Below are 21,585 nucleotides of genomic sequence, written 5' to 3'. Positions count from 1 at the left end.
CAAGAAGAAATATGGGGGAAGAGCATGAAAGGAGTAGGAAATAGATCAAATTGCATGAGTTGGGAGGAAGCACAACTTACTTGAGAAACAGCAAGGGGCCAGTGTGACTGGAGTTCAGTGTGCAAGGCAGGGAGTGGTAAAGAAATGAATTCAAAGAGAAAGCTGAGAAGAAAGACCACTAAGACTCAAGCAGGCATTAGAGGATTTTGACTTTCCCTCTTAATAAGATTTCAAATGACTGGAAGGTTTTGTCATGAGCAATGATGAGATCTGGCTTACCTTTTAAGTGGGTTATTCTGGTTATATGGATAATAGGCTGCAGAAGGCAAGTGAAGGAGGGTATCAGTGAATATGCTATTGAAATAGTTCAAGTGAGAGGAGATTAAAATAGCATCTAGATTAAAATAGCAGCAGTAAATGGATACTAGATATCTTTTTAAGGCTGACCTGATAGGACTTGCTAATCATTTGGATATGGAGGGAGGTATAAGAGAGCAGGAATGACAAGTATGAGATGTATCAGCACATGCTGATACAGAAGGTTGCCCATGATGTTATCAAGGGAGAGTGAAGAAATCTGCCTAAAACTGTGCAGAACCGGACCATTAAAAAAAAGGGACGGGGCCTGGAAAGATAGATACATATAAAGGGAATTTTCAACTTTTACTGTTTGTGGGCCCTGTTCCTGGGCTCCCTGGGAAGCTATACTTTAACATTTAGCAAAGCCAAAATGACTCCATGAAACCTCAAAGCATGGGCTCTATTTCTGCCCCAGGCACTAACTGTACAAGTGCTTAAAGAAAATAACCAAAAGGAGCATTCTAAATACAAAAGATAAAAAGTAAGAGACTTCCCTGGTTCCCATAAGATTAGAGTCATACATCCCTGAACACAGTAGAAACTTAAGGTCTGCAAATTTCTGAAAAAGATCTTTATGTAATAATTTGTAAATTTTAATTTAAAAAAACGTATATGGCCCTACACCAAACGTTCCCTTCCCAGAGCAGTCACTTGGGCTCAAACAAAACTTTCTTCCATTTTTTTTTTTTTTAGAAATTCTTTTTTTTTTTAAATGTTTTATTTATTTTTGAGAGAGGGGTGGGTAGGGGCAGAGAGAGAGGGAGACACAGAATCCCAAGCAGGCTCCAGGCTCTGAGCTGTTAGCACAGAGCCCGAGGTGGGGCTCAAACCCATGAACCGTGAGATCATGACCAGAGCCAAAGTTGGACACTTAACCGACTGAGCAACCCAGGCACCCCATAGAAATTTTAAAATGTTTGTTTATTTTGCATCAACAATACTAAGTTTTAATAGTAGTTAACTCTAATAGAGGAAGTGGGAGCTAAAAACTTCACATTTTTTTACTTCATGGACTTTGATATCATTTGAGTATTTTATTATTAACATATAATTTGTATAATATTTAAAGCAATTTTAAAATTGTTTCTGTAGTGAAAGGAGAGATGATAAAATGAGCCTTAAAATTAGAAGTGACTATAGTTCTGTTAATTCATTTATAATTTTCAATAATGTAAATACTACATTTACAAATACAACTTCTCAATAGTGATTTAATAATTTGAAATGTAAATCCTATACTTTATTTTTCAAAGATATAAATGAATTTCCAAATGCAATTTCTTGTTAAAAAATTAAATATTTGATTGGCATACAACAAAGCATGGCAAACCTAAGTTACATGGTATGGTGGAAAACATAGGCTATGGAAAATCCAGAAAATCCTGAATTCAAATACTGACCCTGATACAAAATAGAAAGTAAGTTTAGAAAACATATCTATTATGTACTAGTCACTGTGCTCAGTGGTGATTACCAGGCAATCGAACTAAGGCTCCAACAATAACTAGCTCACCTTCTTGTCTGGAGGGGGGTAGGAGAGGATGCTAAATGATGACAGTCTATGCCTGGTATAGTATGGAAGAATGGGGACAAGTACTCAGCTTGGGTAATAAAAAAAGGATTAAGTGTTCCGAGAATCTTGGCTTCTAGGATTAGGGCTACTCCCTTTTCTGCCTTTAGCTCAAACCATGTGAATCAGTTTCCTAGGTTGCTAAGAAATAGTAAGTGAACTCTACTCTTTAATTCCTATCTTCACCAGAGACCATGCTGTTTCATGACTACCTCAGGTCACAGAGATCTCTTTTTTCTAAAATGCTATAAATGTATGGACTATGATACCAAGTTTGCATTTATAATGTACTCAGTGCACAGTTTTTCTGTCTTTGTAAATAAAGGAACGAGTTTTGGCTTAGGTCATGATCTTGTGGTTGCTGAGTTCAAACCCTGCGTCAGGTTCTATGCTGACAGTGCTGAGCTTGGAGCCTGCTTTGGATTCTGTGTCTCCCTCTCTGTCTGCCCCTCCCTGGCTCAGGGCTAAGGCTCTGTCTCTGTCACTTTCAAAAATAAATAATAAATAAATAAAATAAAACTGAGGTCAGCCTAGATAGAACTTCATTAGTTAAAAGACACTGAATGAAAAGGACATTATTTTAGGAAGTGAAGGACACAAATATTTTAACGTTAAGACCATTAAATTTGTGAATATAAAGCATCTAATGTTAAGACTGAATTTCCAGTAGTCAATGTGGATCATGGGTGAGGCTCAGATAAAATTTCAGGGCAACAGAAAATATTTTGATTAATATCTAGCCTTCTATGATTATGGCAGCCACAGACAAGACGTTCTAGAGGGAGTAAGTTTAAGCAGTAGAGGAAAAATGGAGGAGAAAGCACTAAACACACTGATATTTAAATAGTAGGGACAGAAAAGAAAAAAATACAATTTAAAATTGTATGTGCATAGAGTCAAACATTTCAGTTAATTCTCCTCATGCCTCTTTCCTTCTTTCCTTTTTAATGTTTTTTAGTCATTAAAATTGTTACCTATTTTAATCCTATATCATTCTCTTATAATCCCAATAATTATAGAGGTTTAATGTCATGTGCTATACTAATAGATAGTACTATTTAGCATTTAGTTTAATTTAATAATTTAATTCTCAAAAATAATCCCATGAAGTCATTAATTATTATGAACCAAACCTTACTATATAGAAACTGAGGCATAGAGTGGTTAGGTAATATCCCCAAAGTGACACAATAAATAATGGAGCAGAGTTTTCAATCGATAGCCCACCTTCTCATTAACTACATTACTTCTATATATTTTATATCATTTATTACAAGTAGTTACTTTTGTTTCATGTTATCATTTTCTCTTTAATCACTTTAGTTAAATTCTATAATTATATTTAAAAGAAGTGAAAAACCACCTACAACTCCTCTCTGTTAATCTGTAACTTTGCCAGATTCTCATTTATATTGGACCTGGTGTATACCTATGAATAAACAGCAGTGTTCTTGGTTTTGAATTAATAATCAAGTGCAACAGGCATAATAATCCGACACCAAAGTTTCATGTAACACCATCTTTGTTTGGTGTTATGACAGTATGTAGGGCACACAACAAAATTCCATACATAGCAAGAGGCAAGAGCACAGCATGGCCTCCAAATGTCCCACTCACTCATAATTCAGCACACACAGTCAAAAGAGGCAATGCAGGGTGTGTGAAGACAACCTCATTTCAGAAAACCAATCAGCGCTGGGGCCCCTGAAGCTTTTACACCTTGCTCTAATCCTCTGAGTATCAATATTGGTAATTATTACCCAGTAAGCCATCTCAACAATCGGTACAGGCATTTGGTTTAAAAAGTAACTTGGCAAGGTTCTCATTTATCTTGGATCTGGTATATACTACAAATTCCTTGAATTTGTGGTATAAGGGGGCTTTCCGGAGATAGAGAAAAGATGACTAACCACGTATTCATACTTTCTTCCATGTTATAATTTGTAATATGAAATTATTTCATGTAATTAATATGTATTAAAATGTAATTACATGTTAAATGCTTATTGACTTTTTCTTAAAATTTAATTGATTTTTAAGATATTTAACCTCTTCTAACTTTCAGGGAAGCAAAATAACATCAAAGTAAAATCTTACTGATTTGCTACATTTTCCTATAGGTTAAAGAGTGTACTGATCTCTAATATTTGAAATATATTTTAAAATATCCAAAATACCTAAACTTATACCAAAGTCAAACATGAACTATAACAGAATACAGACTGAGTAGTCACAAAAAATTTTAGTTTCATGGTGCCTGGGTAGCTCAGTCAGTTAAGAGTCTGACTAATTTGTGGATTAAGCCCTGTGTCGGGCTCTGCACTGACAGACAGCCTGAAGCCTGCTTGGGGTTCTCTCTGCCCCTCCCCGGGGTTCTCTCTGCCCCTCCCCTGCCTTCTCTCTCTCTCTCTCTCAAAATAAATAAATAAACATTTAAAAAATGTCTTCAGTTTTTTTTGTGTGGTAGTTGACAAGCAATAACAGAAAATGTCCTTGATGTCTTATAGGACATACCAAGCATATAAAGTACATATGAAAGCAATTGATCTTTAAACAACCTAATTTTTAAATGAGTATGTCTATTTTAAGAAACATACAAGTTATATTTTACCAAAGTACAAATGAAAATCCCAATTTTTGCCCTCATACTTATTTTAAAATGGTTGGGAAAAATTATCTAAAACATGTACAGATTTTCATTTTTTTTTTAAATCACATGAATTTTATTGAGAAAATGTTGACTTATTACAGTTTTGCTCTATATTTTCTTTTCTCCACGTACATTTTGGAGGCTGATATTATTTCCTGGGCATCAGAATCATAATGGTTTTAATAATTGCAAATTTGCTCTCCTTCACTTTTCTGCAGCCTTTAAGATATGCTTAAAGTTCTCAATTTAAATCTATTGATTTTATTAGTAATTATAGATTCATATATTTTTCATCATTTATAGATATAAATCTGTAAGTACAGCTTTGTGCTGCACTGATTTTTACATTTTTTTTTTTTTTACTTAACCCTCAAAAAATCTACAAAGTTTAGGTAACATTATTTTTGTTATTTTAGATAAGAAAACTAAATATGGAATTGTTAAGTGCTCTGATAGTCATACAGATCTATATTCTAATTTTTTCAGTCTGGGAGTATATGCTACTTACTAGAATAAGTTGAGAACCCATCCTAATTCCAATATCTGGCTTACACAACCTTCATTAGCCTTGGTCATATACAAGTTAGCTGCTCATTCAATTTGTCCACATGTATAATTCAGACAACATAGGGCAAGTGAAAATTATTTCATTTCAGGGAACCCATCAGCTCTGGGGCTCCATACTGGACAACACAGGTCTATAAGTAGAATAGACTCTTAGGGGGGATGGTAAATAAGGAATCACAAAATCTACTTAGTGCTTGCTATTTCTACTAATCCAAGGGAAAGGTGATGCTATCATGAACCAGAGTGGTTACAATAATGGTTTTAAAAGGCAACCAAGAAACAGACTCTTAACTATGGAAAACAAATTGATCATTACCAGAGGGGAGGTGAGGTGGGAGGATGGGTTAAATAGGTGATGGGGATTAAGGAGTGTACTTGTTGTGATGAGCACTAGGTATTGTATGGAAGCTTTGAATCACTATATTGTACACATGAAAATAATATTACATTGTATGTTAACTAACTGGAATTTAAATAAAACTTAAAAATAAATAAATAAAATTAAAATTTTATTTTAAAAGAAAAACTTCTGTACATATTTATAAGGAAAGCCACAGAAATTTGCCGTTGAACCCATTGTAAAGTTTGAGGTAAATGTTAAGTCAAATGTAACTCCAAGTTTTTGTTTAGAGTTACTCGAATGCTGGATCTCCCTTTTATGAAACAGCGATTACTGTGGAAGGAACAGGAAGAGGTGATAATAAGGAGTTCAGATTTGCATAAGTTATATAAGATGCCTGACACACATCCAAGCTGAGCAGGTACAATTCTGGATGCACAAGTCTGAGTTCAGAGGAGAAATCTAGGCTGGAATATAAATTCAGGATTTAGTTAATATAAAATCTAAGGCTCAATAAAACCACATGAAGACTAAATGGCAATATAAGAGTCAAGTTACTGATCCTTGGAGGAGAAATCAACCAAGGAAATAGAAAACATAAGAAAAGAAACAAAATAGAGTGATGTTATGAAAACCAACTGATACAATTGTTTCAAAAAAGAGGTAACTATTATATATGATTAATGCTGTTGATAGCTCATGTAAGACAAAGGCTGCCAAATTTGACAATGTGAGCATTATAGGTGATCTTAAGATGAGTTTTTTTGGCAGAACAGTTGGACAAAAATCAGACTGGAATGGTTTTGTGAGAAAAGATGGGGAATACAGATAGCTCTTTCATGGAGAAGTAATGAGATAATATATAGATAATTGTTCAAGGATTTTTTAGAGAAGTGTATAGTAGCTGAAGGGGATGAACATATGGCAGTATATTTATATGGACACATATATAATACAATTACAATTGATGATGCATTAGATTAATACTACTAATATTAAAGAATACATATCATGAATTGCATAATTCACCTTGCTTATATTTCAATGATAATTTCCCAAATCTTAAATTCACTTTCTTTGTTATCTCCTTTATGTTAATAGTTAATTTTTATAGTTTATTCCCCAGGAAAATAAAGATTTCTAGCTCACCTTTCATCTACAATTTTTAATATGATTATGTGCATACATATATATGTATGTGTACATATATAAATATATACACACACCTGTATGTATACTCACATACAGATATAAATATGGTCTGTACTGTGAGACAAAATGACAGGTTTAAACTAAATTATCTCTTAGTCCCCAGACTATTTCTAAAGGACTATAATCCTTTCTTACAGCCTCTCCAGAGACTTGCTTCATTCATTGAGAGCAGTTATGCAGAGAGCTATTGCTAAACTTCACCTGTCACTATAAACTCCTAAATATGATCTACTTATGACCCTTTCTTCTTGACTGGAAAAAATATGTTTGGCACTTCAATTAAAATTATTTATTGATTAATAAGATTAGTTAAGTTATTTTTTTCTCTATCTCAACCTGTTAGAAAATTTTGTTCCTTGGTCCATTTTTCTCTTAACAATTGCTGCCTCTTTTCAGTTTTGCTAATCCATACTATAAAGAAGTTAGAGCAGCTAAATTTGTCAATGATGCTCTCATTATAAAAAATAACCCAGGGTGCCTGAGAGGCTCAGTCGGTTAAGCATCCGGCTTTGGCTCAGGTCATGATCTCATGGTTTGTGGGTTTGAGCCCCGCATCCAGCTCTGTGCTGACAGCTCAGAGCCTGGAGCCTCCTACAGATTCTGTCTTCCTCTCCCTCTCTGCCCCTCCCTCACTAGTGCTCTGTTTCTCTTTCTCTCTCAAAACTAAATAAAAATATTTAAATAAAATAAAATAAATAAAATAAAATAACCCTACGTTATTCCTTACTTTAGGGTTTATGTTTTTCCTTCCTTTAGGGTTATTTTTATTATTACTTATTTTATGTAGGCTGATACTAAACAGTTCACTTTCACTGAATGTTTATTCAATGCAACATGAAAAAGTTAGAATTTTTAAAAATATGATTTGGACCACCATTCTAGTCTGTCCAAAATAGCAGTCTGTTAGACCATTAAGAAAAGACAGTAGCCACATATGCCAAAGTTGCTTTACAGTTTCCAGGCAGGTGAACCCATAAATGATTCTGAAATTAATAAACACAACATATTAGGAATCAATAGCCTATTTTATATATAAAGCATGTTTTTAGGCCAAGTATTTTTTTTAACGTTTGAATTTGTACATTTAGTTCTATCAACAAACTTGCTATGTAATTAATATTTTATAATCAATTTATCTCACTTCATAGGGGACAGAAACATAATGATACATTGACATATGATCACTTCTATCAAGGAGTTTATAACTGAATACTAGGGAAAGAAGAACAAGAGTAACAAAACAAAATCCCCTGAAATAATAATTGTAATACAAGGCAAATGAGAGGAAGGCTTTAAACCAAGTATAGGTTACTGTATATTTTTCTGTGAAGAAGTTGGCAAGACAATTATAAACAATTAGAAAGATATCTCAAACTTTAGAAGTAACACGCTGGGATTTAGTTGACATGTAGGCATATACCACTGTAATATTACCTTACACATATGCAAAGATAATTCCTACTTTTGTGCACTTATTTCAGAATTAAACTGCCAGTGGTATAACCTATTGCTTTTCGTAGATCTTTTATTTAAAAATTAACCTCATTTATTATGTTCCCATAGTTAAATTATGTTTTTTATTCTTTATTAATATATTTTTTGATTATTGCTAGGTGATTATATCTTTAAAAAGGCTTGAATGTGGTGTGTGTGTGTGTGTGTGTGTGTGTGTGTAGAGGTGCACCATTCTTGGAAGTACTGCAATAACAGATCAACGCACAGGAATGGATGGAGCAAGCTACTATGCCTCCTCCCACCTCCAAAAATCTATTTAATATATTATCTTTAAATAGAGGACATATCAGATACTAAGCTAATAAGAACAAATACTACACATGATTTAGCCAAAAGGCCAAGAAGCAATTGACTGTTTTTAAAAAAATACGTCAGTTACAATTACAATATGCAACTTCTATTCATGGAATTACTATCACACATACATACACACACACACACACACACACACACACACACCCCACATTCAAGCCTTTTTAAAGATATAATCACCTAGCAATAATCAAAAAATATATTAATAAAGAATGAAAAACATAATTTAACTATGGGAACATAATAAATGAGGTTAATTTTTTAATACAAGATCTAAGAAAAGCTATAGGTTATACCACTGACAGTTTAATTCTGAAATAAGTGCACAAAAGTAGGAATTATCTTTGCAGGTGTGAAATGTATCATTTCTCTTTATTGCAATTGCATTTCAATAACCTGAGTAGAGATTCATTATATTTCAAAATATACAAAATCTGAAATTTAGGTTCTGAGATTAGTCTTATAAAAAAATGCCCTTTTATGTTCATTTTGCTAACTCACTGACCTGTATCTCCAGAGTCCACCCAGATATAGAGAATTAACAACATTATATGAATATTTAGTTACGTTTAAAGTTTCACTTAGAATTAAGAGCGATAATATATACTGAGCTCGAGGTATTAGAAAAAAGAGCATTATAGAAATTATCTACTGCCATTTATGTAGTATATACAGAAGTGCTTGAAAAAGTTGATATCATTTTTATAATAATTTAACATTAAACTCTAGTATAATGGATTAGAAACAGCTTTATATTTTTATACTATGTATAAAACAGAACCATGATTTTTTTAATTAGCTAATTTTGATTACTTTAAAACCATTACATTTCAAAAATATTTTTGAGAAGCCAGATGTTTTCCACTTCATTTTTAAAAAATGAAGAAACAAATGTTAAGTTCAAACTAAAAGTATAGACTTTTTCATGTACTCAACTCTGGGGCCTAAAAAGACAAACTGCCAAATAGGAAAAAAAAAAAATCTTTCTACTTAAAAATATATGTTATTAAGGAATATGTTGTTTTCCTAGAAACTTTTCCAACCTGGCTCCTATGGAGCTGCAGCATGTACATCCAGAGGAGAAGTAACATCAGGGTCTGGTGAGGTGGTCTCTTCAGTGCCTTCTCGAATTTTCCCCCCTTTTAGCAGTGTTGGAAATAGGTCTGGAAAAGCATAGGAAAGCTATATCAAATTTTCCTTATGAGGTTTTTTCCATACTGTTTTAGCAACTTTGCATGGTGAAGGTGTTATATGGTATGACACACGTATTCATTTTCACTAATGAGTCCTCTCATGTAAAATTAACAATATCCTCAAGAAAAATATAATTACATTGCATTAATTCAAATCAGGCTATATTTGAAATTATGCTTGTGTGAGTCAGATCAGAAACATCCTTAGAACTACACACACATAAAAATGATTTCTAAGAAAAACTGAAGTATTTAGGGTGGTATCCTTTATAAAAAATGAAATATGATGCTTTAGGACAATATAAAACTTTTGATATGTTATCTTTATAAGCTACATTTTCAAAAATATTTAAATAGTATATGGCCCTATACAGTCCAGAAAAAATGAAATGCATTGTTTAATGATGATAAATAAGAATTATTTCCATGTGTAATAATAATTTTACATACATATGTCACATATATATGAAATAGTTATATATTTGTGTTTACCGAAAATGAAAGTATCACTAATTACATTTCTAATGAATTGAATGAAAAAGATAAGATTATATGTTGGCAAATATATATATCATCTTTAGTTTGTTGAAATGATCAGCATAATTAGTTACAACATGAAAAATATATTTTGATTTGATTCTTCCCCAGTATTAACTACCTGGCATGTAGTAAAACTATTGGATGATTAAGTTATAGTTGTTTTCTAAAATCCATAAAAACGTTGGTAATGTGGGTATTATCTTCTGGTTTAGTGAAAACGAACATAGTAATAAATTTTTAAAAAAGAGAGGTTGCTAAAACAGTAACTATTAATCTAAATACTCAATGTTACTGGATTAAACTTTACAAGGCTTGGATGGACACTAGAGAGCCAATAAATTTGAATTTCTGTAGTATAATTGAAAGTGGATATAAATTGTAAACAGTATCACCATTTTTTATAGTGCTAGTATACGGAAAAAAGAAGTAATGGAGAATACTTTTGTAATGCTAGAAACCAATACAATATCTAAAATGATCATATTTAAAGGATTTTTTGGGAGGCACCTGGGTGGCTTAGTCGGTTAAGCCTCCGACTTTGGCTCAGGTCATGATCTCGAGGTTCATGGGTTTGAGCCCCACACTGGGCTCAGTACTGACAGTACAGAGCCTGCTTAGGATTCTCTCTCTCTCTTCCCCTCCCCCACTTGTACACAGTCTCTCTCTCTCTCTCTCTCTCTCTCTCCCTTTCTCTCACTCTCTTTCTCAAAATATATAAATAAACTTTATAATAATGAATAAATAAAAATAAAGGATTTTTGTGGGGAGCACCTGGGTGGCATAGTCAGTTACACATCTGACTCTTGATTTTGGCTCAGAGCACGATCTCATGGTTTATGAGACTGAGCCCTATGTCAGACTCTGTGCTGACAGTGCAGAGCCTGCTTGGGATTTTCTCTCTCCCTCTCTCTCTCTCTCTGTCTCTCTCTCAAAACAAACATTTTCTAGCTGATGTTTTCATATTTAGGATTGATGGTCCTTTAGGAAAAAGACATTTGAATTATTTAATTGTTTTATGGTACTTAAATTTGTTAATACTTATTTCAATGTCATTTGCCTTCCCACTTGTGTACTCTAAATTTATAACTTTATCTAAAATTCACTAATACTTGAAAACAATGTAAATTAATATGAATACTATAAATTAATTTCTACAAATATTCTTATATCCACTTACCATATGACTGTGACATAGTTATACATATAGTGAAATTACAGTTACACAATATGTAGTTTGCTTAATGAAACACAATATCAGTAGAAATGTCTATTTCTGCTTGATATTGATATATTTTGTTGGATTATTCTAGGATTCTGTATTTGGTTATTTCGAAACACATTTCAAAAATAATAAGGTATGCTGAAAAAATTGACTCTAAAAAACAAATGATAATTTACAATTAAGATAATAAAACTCAAATGTGTTAATATAATTTCTTTAATAATAATGACAGAATAAAATTAGAATTAACCTTTAAGAATAAACTCTAAAAACAAAAATGAAGACCAAAGCTTGATTCAAGGAAGGAAAATCTGGGAGAAATTAATACTGTCCTGTGACTTAAATTTAAGTTAAAAATCACAAGAGTCGATTTATAAACATCCGTCTTTGTGGCTTAAATGTTTGCAAATTTATTTCTCCCTGTGGGAAAAGAACTCATTAAAACAGGGAAATATATTTCACATTTTGATAGAGAAGCTCTATTTAACTTACTCAGAATGAACAGAAAATACCGGATGGGGAACCGATGATTTAACAACAGAAACTTCTAAGGTGAAGGTGTTCACCAATACAATATTGCAAAGACTTAAGGAAAATCATCTGTAATCAGAACACCTGATTATGAACAATAAGAAAACCTGCAGAATTGAAGGTATGTTCAGAGGCAACTTGCTGTGACAAAAACCTACAAAATAGAAGCTGTGTTGTCTTTAAGATCAGCTATAACATAAGCAAATAAAATCTTTCCAAGATATCTACAAAAATAAGAGTTCGCAGAGTTCCCAAGTGTTCATTAAGTATTCAATTTAAATATGTCTTTTAGGGGCGCCTGGGTGGCGCAGTCGGTTAAGCGTCCGACTTCAGCCAGGTCACGATCTCGCGGTCCGTGAGTTCGAGCCCCGCGTCAGGCTCTGGACTGATGGCTCGGAGCCTGGAGCCTGTTTCCGATTCTGTGTCTCCCTCTCTCTCTGCCCCTCCCCCGTTCATGCTCTGTCTCTCTCTGTCCCAAAAATAAATAAAAAACGTTGAAAAAAAAAATTAAAAAAAAAAATAAATAAATATGTCTTTTAAATTTGAAGGTGCCAAAGTTAAAACATACAACAATAATAAAATTAGTTTGATTTTCACAAATTCCTGGCTAATAGGTTGGCACTTTGCATAAGCAAGAAGAATTCAAAACTGAAAAGAGCGAACTATGAAAGAAAAAGAAAAAAAAAAAACTGAACCAGGGAAAAGTTTGGTCTGAACAAAAGCACAGTCTAAGAGAAACATGTTCAAAGTTATGACAGATAAACCAGGCATATTATAGAGGTGAAACTAGTAAAAACTTCATTTTCCATGATTTCGTAATGAAATACAGGGTTCATAAATGGCAAATTCTTTTTTCTTCCTGGAAGATTATTACACCACATAATTAAATAGACATGCCACACATATGTACTAGTTGATATTAGCAAAATTTTAAATATCAAATTGTTTTAGGCAATTTAAGGCAATGTCTTATAAAAGATTGAGTATGTACTTCAGTTTAAAGGAAAGAAAGTGAAATTTTCTAAGTATATAGATCCTCAAGTATTAAGGTGAGTAAGCAGAAGAATGGTAGCAGCTCATGAACATCCTTAATTATAAACTTCATTATAGCATAAATAAAGATTAATACAATTATTCAGTTATTAAATAAAGGGTTTTAAAGTTCCCAGTGAGTATCTAATTAGCTTAGAGAGCAATAAAGAATGAATAGAAAACAACTGGTAAGGTTACATGGAGGGACTAAGACCAATCTGAATTTATTGAAGACATGCAAAATAATTTTGCACAGCATCAGGAAGAAATGAGAGAACTATAATAACAAAAAAGAATTCCTCAGTGAAACAAATTTTGGGAAACCTGAGAATCAGATTTAAGTGTTGTCTGCATGTTTGTGTTGGATTATTTATTTTTATAATTTAAAATATTTCAGTCTTTAAAATGCTATTTTAACTTAGGAAGGGTATGCTATTCCTTTTTTTTCGAAATTTTTAATGCTTATTCATTTTTGAGAGACAGAGTGCAAGCAGGGGTGGGGCAGAAAGAGAGGGAGACACAGAATCCGAAGCAGGCTTCAGGCTCTGAGCTGTAATCACAGAGCCCAACACAGGGCTTGAACTCATGAACCCTGAGATCATGACCTGAGCTGAAGTTGCATGCTTAATCGACTGAGCCACCCAGGTGCCCCGATATGCCTCTATTTTTGATGAAATACATCATGGGACATTTCTCCCCAGTGTACACTTTAGATAACAGTGGCCTACACTGAAAAATATAATATGTGGCAATGGGAGAGACTTATGGTAAAAAAATGACAAAGTTTTCTGTTGAGCTGCCATTGAAAATACTGGGATTCCCTCAGCACATTTCCAAATCTAACTCAATGGACATATTGAGTTTAGTAATAGGTAGGGATAAGAGATTATAAAAGTGCTTGCTGGTTTTGACATGCTTTCAGGTAAAAATAGTCCTTAAGTCCAGGGTATGAAAGGTCATTAACCTATCCCACCTTTTGTTCCCCTTATGATACTGCTGATAGGGTGCAGCAATATCCTTGGAACCCTGGAATTTTCTACTCTAAATATAACCATCCTAGAATGGTAACTCCAGTGCACTCCTGGTGAACTGCTTTTCTAGCCTAAAATAAAGGGAAAACAATGTTCTAAGATTGAGTTTTGTTTGCTTGTACAGAATGGTATTAAAGATACCCATAACTTCCCAGAAAAGAAGAAATTAAAGAGAGATATATAAGAATATCTATGTATAGGGATGTCTGGGTGGCTCAGTTGGTTAAGCATGCTCGCTCGCTCTCTCTCTCTCTCTCTCTCAAATAAACTTTAAAAATAAAGAATATTGGGTGCCTGGGTGGCTCAGTTGGTTAAGCATCTGACTTCAGCTCAAGTCATGATTTCACAGCTAGTGGGTTTGAGCCCCATGTAGGGCTCTGTGCTGACACCTCAGAGCCTGGAGCCTGCTTAGAATTCTGTGTCTCCCTTTCTCTGCCCCTCCCCCGCTTGCGCTCGTGCTCTCTCTCTCTCTCTCAAAAATAAACATTAAAAAAATTAAAAAAAAAAAGAATATCTACATATACTTTTGGCAGAAGGTAAAAGTAACATGAAGTTATGACAGGATGGCCAAGTGGGGGGAGGGGAACACCTCAAAAATATAGCCTCATAAGAGTCACAAATCTTAAAGGATAAATAAAATTTCACAAGTCCACGGTTTTAAATGTTACTATATTAGTTATTTAGAAAGACTATTAAAAAAACTACAAGGGCATGTCTTCAGCCTTTGATATAGGTAGGCTAGCTTCTGATAAATTGTCTTCTACTAATAGCAAGAATAAACTCTGGGGAAAAACTGGAAGAGACTTAAGGGAGGCAGAATCTAAAGGAGATGAATGAGATTTTTGAAAGAAAAGTGCTGGTGACACTGGTGCTGTGTCAGATTTCAGACACCCTCATAGTGAGGGCCCACAGTCTCTTAATATAGGGGGGCGACTGGAAGGGAATAGAAAGAGCTCAATTAGAAAGCTGTTTTACTGAATCTCTATGGAGGAATCAGAAGTTGGACTTTTGACTTTCAGAGCAGCTGGAAATGAGGGCTGGGGGTGTGACTGTGGACAGCCAAAAAAGGTGGGGTCCAAAAGCTGCACATACACATCACTCAAACTGCTCTTTTTCTAAGCAAGGCTAAAAGCAGCCCAGAGGAAAAAAACTGAAAGCCTTGAAAGAGCTTAGCAGAGATTTTAGCAGTTGAGTACCCCAAGGGAGGTGAATTCACAGTTAAGTCTCAACAAATTCAGACTTTGTAAATACTCCAGCTGTCCTTGTCTGCAGACTAAGGGATTGTTTCTACAACTAAGTGCAAAACAATTAATAGACTGAATAGCCCTAACAAAGCCTAAAACCAAGCCTCCAAAAAAAATCAAGGTAATCTACAAGTAATTTAAATTGCCTGCTAGAAGACTAGTCAAAGGTTTTCAGAAGAAAATTTCAATATCCAGTCTTTAAAATACATCATTCACAATGTTCAGTATATAATAAAACTTACTAAACATGGAAAAACAAGAAAATGTGAATCAGTATCAAGAAAAAATCTGTCAATTGAAACAAATAGACAAGACAGCAGCTAAGCAGAAATTCTGGAATTGAACAATGCAGTATCAGAAATTTTAAAAAAATCCATTAGTTTAAATTAAAAATATATTGGACAAAATAGAAAAAGAATCAGTGAAACATGGGTTAATAGAAATAATCCACACTAAAGCATACAGAGGGAAAGACTGAAAAACAGAAAAGGGAATACAACCTCAATAACCTGAGAGCTAATATGAAGATACCCTGCATCCACCTTTTAGGATCTCAGAGAGGAGAGAGAGATTGGGGCAGAAACATTCAAAAACATTATGACAAAATTTTTTCTAAGTTCCATCATAAAGAAACCCACAGGTTCAGGAAGCTCAGCAAATTCCAAGCAGGATAAATAAAAACTATTGGTTCTTTTTTAATTAGGATCTTGGGAGATTTTAATTATAGACATCAGTTGTTTGCTAGGAAAACAAACTAAAAACTAATACATAAATCATTTTGTAAATGGTTACAAAAGTACTAAAGTTGTTGGAATAGTAGTTTGTTGCTGAATTAACAAGAACATTAAATTGTGGAAAATATACAAAACGGATTAATGACTTGAACGTAAGATAATAAAACCATAAAAGTCTTTGAAGAAAACGTAGGCAGTAAGTTCTTTGACATCAGCCCTAGCAATATTTTTTTGGAACAGTCTCCTCAGGCAAGGATAACAAAAGCTAAAATAAACAAATGGGATTATATCAAACTAAAAAGCTTTTGCACACCAAAAGAAACCATCAACAAAATGAAAAGGCAAGCTAAAGAATGCGAGAGGATATCTGCAAATCTTACATCCAATTAGAAGTTAAAATCCAAATATAAAGAACTTAAAAAACTCAATACCAAAAATAAATAAATAAATAAATAAACAAACAAATAAATAAATAAATAAGCAAGCAAGCTGACTAAAAAATGGGGGCAAAGGACTTAAATATTTTTCCAAAGAAGACATGCAGATGGTCAATAGGCACATGAAAAGATGCTCAACATCACTAATTATCTGAGAAATGCAAATCAAAACCACAGTGAGATATCACCTCATACCTGTCAAATTGACTATCATCAAAAAGACAAGAAATAACAACTGATGGCAATAATGTGGAGAAAAGGGAACTCTTATATACCACACATAGTGCAGTCACTATGGAAAACAGTATGGAGGTTCCTCCAAAAATTAAAAATAGAACTACCATATGATCTAGCAATTCCACTTCCGGGTATTTATCCAAAAAAAAGCGAAAGTACTAATTTGAAGAGATACATGCACCCCTATGTTCATTGCAGCATTCTTCACTAAGTGTCCATTAATGGTAAATGAACAAAGAAGATGTGATATATATGTACAATGGAATATTACTCAGCCATAAAAGGAATGAAATCTTGCCATTTGCAAAAACACAGATGGATCTAGAGAGCATAATGCTAAGTGATATAAATCAGATACAGAAAGACAACTATCATATGAGCTCACTTATATGTGGAATCTAAAAAACAAAACAAAAACAACAACAACAAAAAACAGAAACAGACTCATAGATATAGGAAACAAACTACTGGTACCAGAGTGGGAATGTGTTGAGAAGTGGGCAGAATAGGTAAATAGAATGAAGAAGTACAAACTTCCAGTTATAAAATAAATCATGAGGATATAATATACAGCATAGGGAATATAGTTAATAATATTGTAGTAACTTTGTATGGTTATGGATGGTAACTAGACTTACATTTGGTAATGTATAAAAATATATCATGATGTTGTATACCCGAAACTAAAATAAAACTGCATGTCAGTTATACTTCAATTAAAACTTCTAGAAAATATTACAGAATTAAGTTATTTAAAAGTTAGGGCACTCAATTAGAAATTACAACCTTAAAGTACTTCTTAAAAAGTTAAATATTATAATTGACCAAGTGATGTTAATGAGGTGGCTTCTGTTTTTTTTTTCTTTTGTGCGTTTTATAAATAAACTTTTAAAATATCATCGTTCGCATTATGCTACTCTTCTTTCAGAATTGGGTAGAGATAATTTTTTTCTTGATATGGCAGAGTTGGATGAAGATATGGAATCTGTCATAGAATGAAATATTTAGCTAATGTTCATTAAAATTGTATGAAAGTTCTGAAGTTCAAAGACACACATGGAGAACATCTAAAAAAGTAAGGACCATGGAGAAGTTCTGAAAGCTAAGAAAAGTCATATTCAGATGATTTACAAAATGAAATACCAATGATTAATTCCAATGACCAATTAGCAAGAATTATTATAGATCAAAATCTTTAGTCTATTAAATTGGTTTATAAAATAAAGCCCAACATTATATATGTTGAGTTCCAAAACACTGACCAAGTAAAATGTTGGCTGCATCACTGACAAGTTTATAAAATGATGAGGGTGAGCATAGTGTATATATGGGAACCATTTTCAAATGTGGAAATCCATATTAGCATTATTTCAAGAAATCTTACTTCAAGGTTTCACACCAAAAAAAAAAAAAAATTACTAGCTTTGGTAAAGTAGACTCATATGGTGCTAATGGAAGTATAATGATTAATTTCATGCTCATTATACACCAAGTAATTTTTGGGCATTTGGTATAGTTATGAGCAAAACACATAAAAATCTCTGCCTTTGTACAACTTAATTCTAGCACTTATTGGTATCAAAAGCCTTACAATTTGCAGATCATTTGGATGTACCTAAAATGTATTTTTAAGGCTTACTGAGGAAAGTATTTTAAATTATTGTTGATCCTTATGAAGTTCAAGTATTGGCTCTAAACCCTTATTTTGCAAAAGTTGTTTCCTTGAAAAAAATCACTTGCATAAATTCTGCTGCTTCAAGGAAACCAAACTACAAGATAAAATTTGTTTTATGTGTGTGTGTGTGTATGTGTGTGTGTGTGTGTGTGTGTGTGTGTGTTGAAGTGGGATGTATGGGAAAGGAAAACACCTTAATATTTAGATATTTGTAAAAATATTAGCAAGTAATATCATTTTTTAGATGTTTATTTATTTTGGGGGAAGGAGGGGCAGGGAGAGGGAAAGAGAGAATCCCAAGCAGGCTCTACACTGCCAGCACAAAGCCCAATGTGGGACTCGATCCCACAAACCATGAGAGCATGACATGAGCCAAAATAAAGAGTTGGATGCTTAATGGAGTAAGCCACCCAGACACACCAACTAATATGATTTTTGGTGTAAGAAATCTTAAACTTGTTGGTTCTCTACATTAAATTACTACTTCAGAGCCTACTTCATAATTGTTATAAAAAATTTGCCACAAAACACTACAGTAATAAAGCCATTTCCTATAAATAATAACAACTGGTATCTGGTCATTTCCTGTTGTATGACAAGATGATCATCACAGTATTGTTTATAATACCCCCAAATAGAAACAAGTATGTATACACTCTCCCTTGTCTGACTCATCAATCCACAATTAGTTGTTTTACATATTTAACTTTCCTCCAATTTCAATTTATAGTCAAACTCTGGGGGTAACTGGGTGTCTCAGTCAGTTAAGCGTCTGACTCTTGGTTTCAGTTCAGAACATGATCTCGCAGTTCATGAAATCAAGCCCCATGTTGGGCTCTGTGGTGACAGCATGGAGCCTGCTTAGGATTCTCTGTCTCTCTCTGTTTCTCTGTCTCTCTGTCTCTCTGTCTCTGTCTCTCCTTCTTTCTGTGCCCCTCCCCCACTCAAACTCTTTTTCTCAAAATAAATAAACTTTAAAAAAATTAAAAAATAGTCATAAAATCTGTATCCCTATAATTTCATACTAAATTCTTCTCTTCCAAAAAAACTACCATGTCCTAAACGTACTTGTGCTCCCAAAATGTCTGTCTTCTTGATCCCTAATCTTTCTTGTTTTCCCTCTTAATGCAAGGTGCTAATGAAACTGTAGAATTGCAAGTGAATTACATTATAACATACTAATTTTAATTGGGGAAATTTAAAAACCAAAGTAGAGCTAGTGGAATCCTAAGAAACTATACTATTTACTATTTACTAGATCTGTCTATGGCAAAGTGTGAATTTTGAAAGTATGCAAATATTTAAACTAACATTTTTGTAAATAACTTTAAAGATATTTAGTAATATATAAATAACAAAGGAAGGTCGGCAACTTTTGAAACTTGGAAATCCATTAATTAAATATATCATTAGTAGAGGGAGATATACTAAGGCAATTTAATTTCCTTTTAAATTCAGCAGATTAATCCTATTAGACATTCATCATTTTCTTCATTATATCAAATTCATTATGAATTTCTAATTCATGTGGTTTAAGTAATGTGAAATATGTTAAATACTAGGATAAAGGTTTTCTTTTTATAGGCTTCTGATGAAGTAATAAAATGAAAAAGATGGGTAGATAATTAACCTACACTCTATAATGGTTTTTAAAATATTAAAAAAAACATTGCCCAAAATATATTCAGGAGGATAAAAAGTTGGAGGAGGTACATCACTTAGATTTATTTCCAAATATCATTTTTTATCATTTTTAATTTATACATAACATTGTAAATACTTTAGCTAGACTCTTCTAAAAATATTTTCCTTCATAACCATCATACTATTATCATATTCAATAAAATTAACACCAATTCTTTAATGTTATCTACATACACAGTCTATTTTCAAATTTACTGACATTTTCAATAGAGGTGTACATCTTGCATTTGATTATGATTCTACTTTTTAAATCCAATCAATTTGCTACCGCAAATATTTTACCTATGAGTTTAATATCCTTTGACAGTATGTGCTGAATTAATTATTCCACTAAGTTTTGTTAAATGGTGATTTTTCTAATACTACCATTCCTTCTTTATTTAGTAGAAGGCATTTTTCTGTAATGAAAACCTGTACCTCATGAACTGAGACTATTTGGTTACCCAGAAATAGAGTTGTTACAAAAATAAGCATAAATGTTTAATACCTTTCTTTAATTACAAATTTTCAGAGTAAGGATTTGGTATAATATATTTTTTTAATTTTTTACATTTATTTATCTTTTGAGAGACAGAGAGACAGAGCACAAGTGGGGAGGGGCAGAGAGAAGGAGACAGAATCCGAAGCAGGCTTCAGGCTCCGAGCTGTCAGCACAGAGCCCGACACAGGGCTCGAACTCACAAACTGTGAGACCATGACCTGAGCTGAAGCCGGACGCTCAACTAACTGAGCCACTCAGGCACCCCAGGATTTGGTATAATATTTATCAAATAATAGTTTTTTTTCTGTTTTCTCTCTCTTTCACATCAAAGTAGACCAATGGATTTTAATATACTTAATATGTTTCAATCAACTTCAGTCATTATTCTTTTTCATGCTTAAATTTTCATAATCTTGACCAACAGAAGCTCCATTAACTTGATTTCAATGTTATCACAAATATACACAGTACATTAGCGTCATGACTTTTCAATAAATTTCAAAATCATCTCTAGAAATTAATTTATTTAGTATTTGTTAGCTATTCTAATCGAGGAGACTGATGAAAGCATTGAGAGATTCACCATTGCCAATATTAGCAAAAATTTTTATAATCCTAAATATTTTACATTAGGAGAAAAACAATCATAAAAATATATGATTTTAGAAATGATACATTTGATTTTTCTGGATATTTTTGAAGTTTAAAAAATTTAACCAAACATATATGTACTTGGAAAAAATCATAATAATACAAAAAGCAAACATGTAAGATGATTTATATAGTTAATATTTTCCTCTATATATGTTTGATCTGGAAAAGAAAAATAAGTGCTTACCAATTTTCAATTATCAGATGATTTTAATAACTTTTAAAAGTAATGTTCTCATTGTATGCTAATCATGAAGAAACTTGCAATCACCTGTAACATTATCACCAGTGAGTTTTTACAATGCATATTTTCCTATTTTTATAGATAAAGTTATATGTATAATTCT

General features: G+C 32.9%; 1 protein-coding gene and 1 non-coding gene across 2 annotated transcripts in view; both read right to left on the bottom strand.

Moving 5' to 3' along the window:
* Positions 1 to 21,585, bottom strand: part of EPHA6 (EPH receptor A6) — an 867,771-nt gene that overhangs the window by 725,893 nt on the left and 120,293 nt on the right. The gene's annotated exons all lie outside the window — the stretch shown is intronic.
* LOC125922268 (U2 spliceosomal RNA) lies at positions 8,373 to 8,563 on the bottom strand. Its single transcript, XR_007457686.1, has one exon. It is a non-coding gene; the product is annotated as a U2 spliceosomal RNA (small nuclear RNA).

The sequence above is a fragment of the Panthera uncia genome, chromosome C2, assembly GCF_023721935.1.
Source record: "Panthera uncia isolate 11264 chromosome C2, Puncia_PCG_1.0, whole genome shotgun sequence".
Lineage (NCBI taxonomy): Eukaryota > Metazoa > Chordata > Mammalia > Carnivora > Felidae > Panthera > Panthera uncia.
The sequence above is the reverse complement of the archived record's forward strand: the minus strand, read 5'-3'. Positions and strand labels throughout refer to the sequence as shown.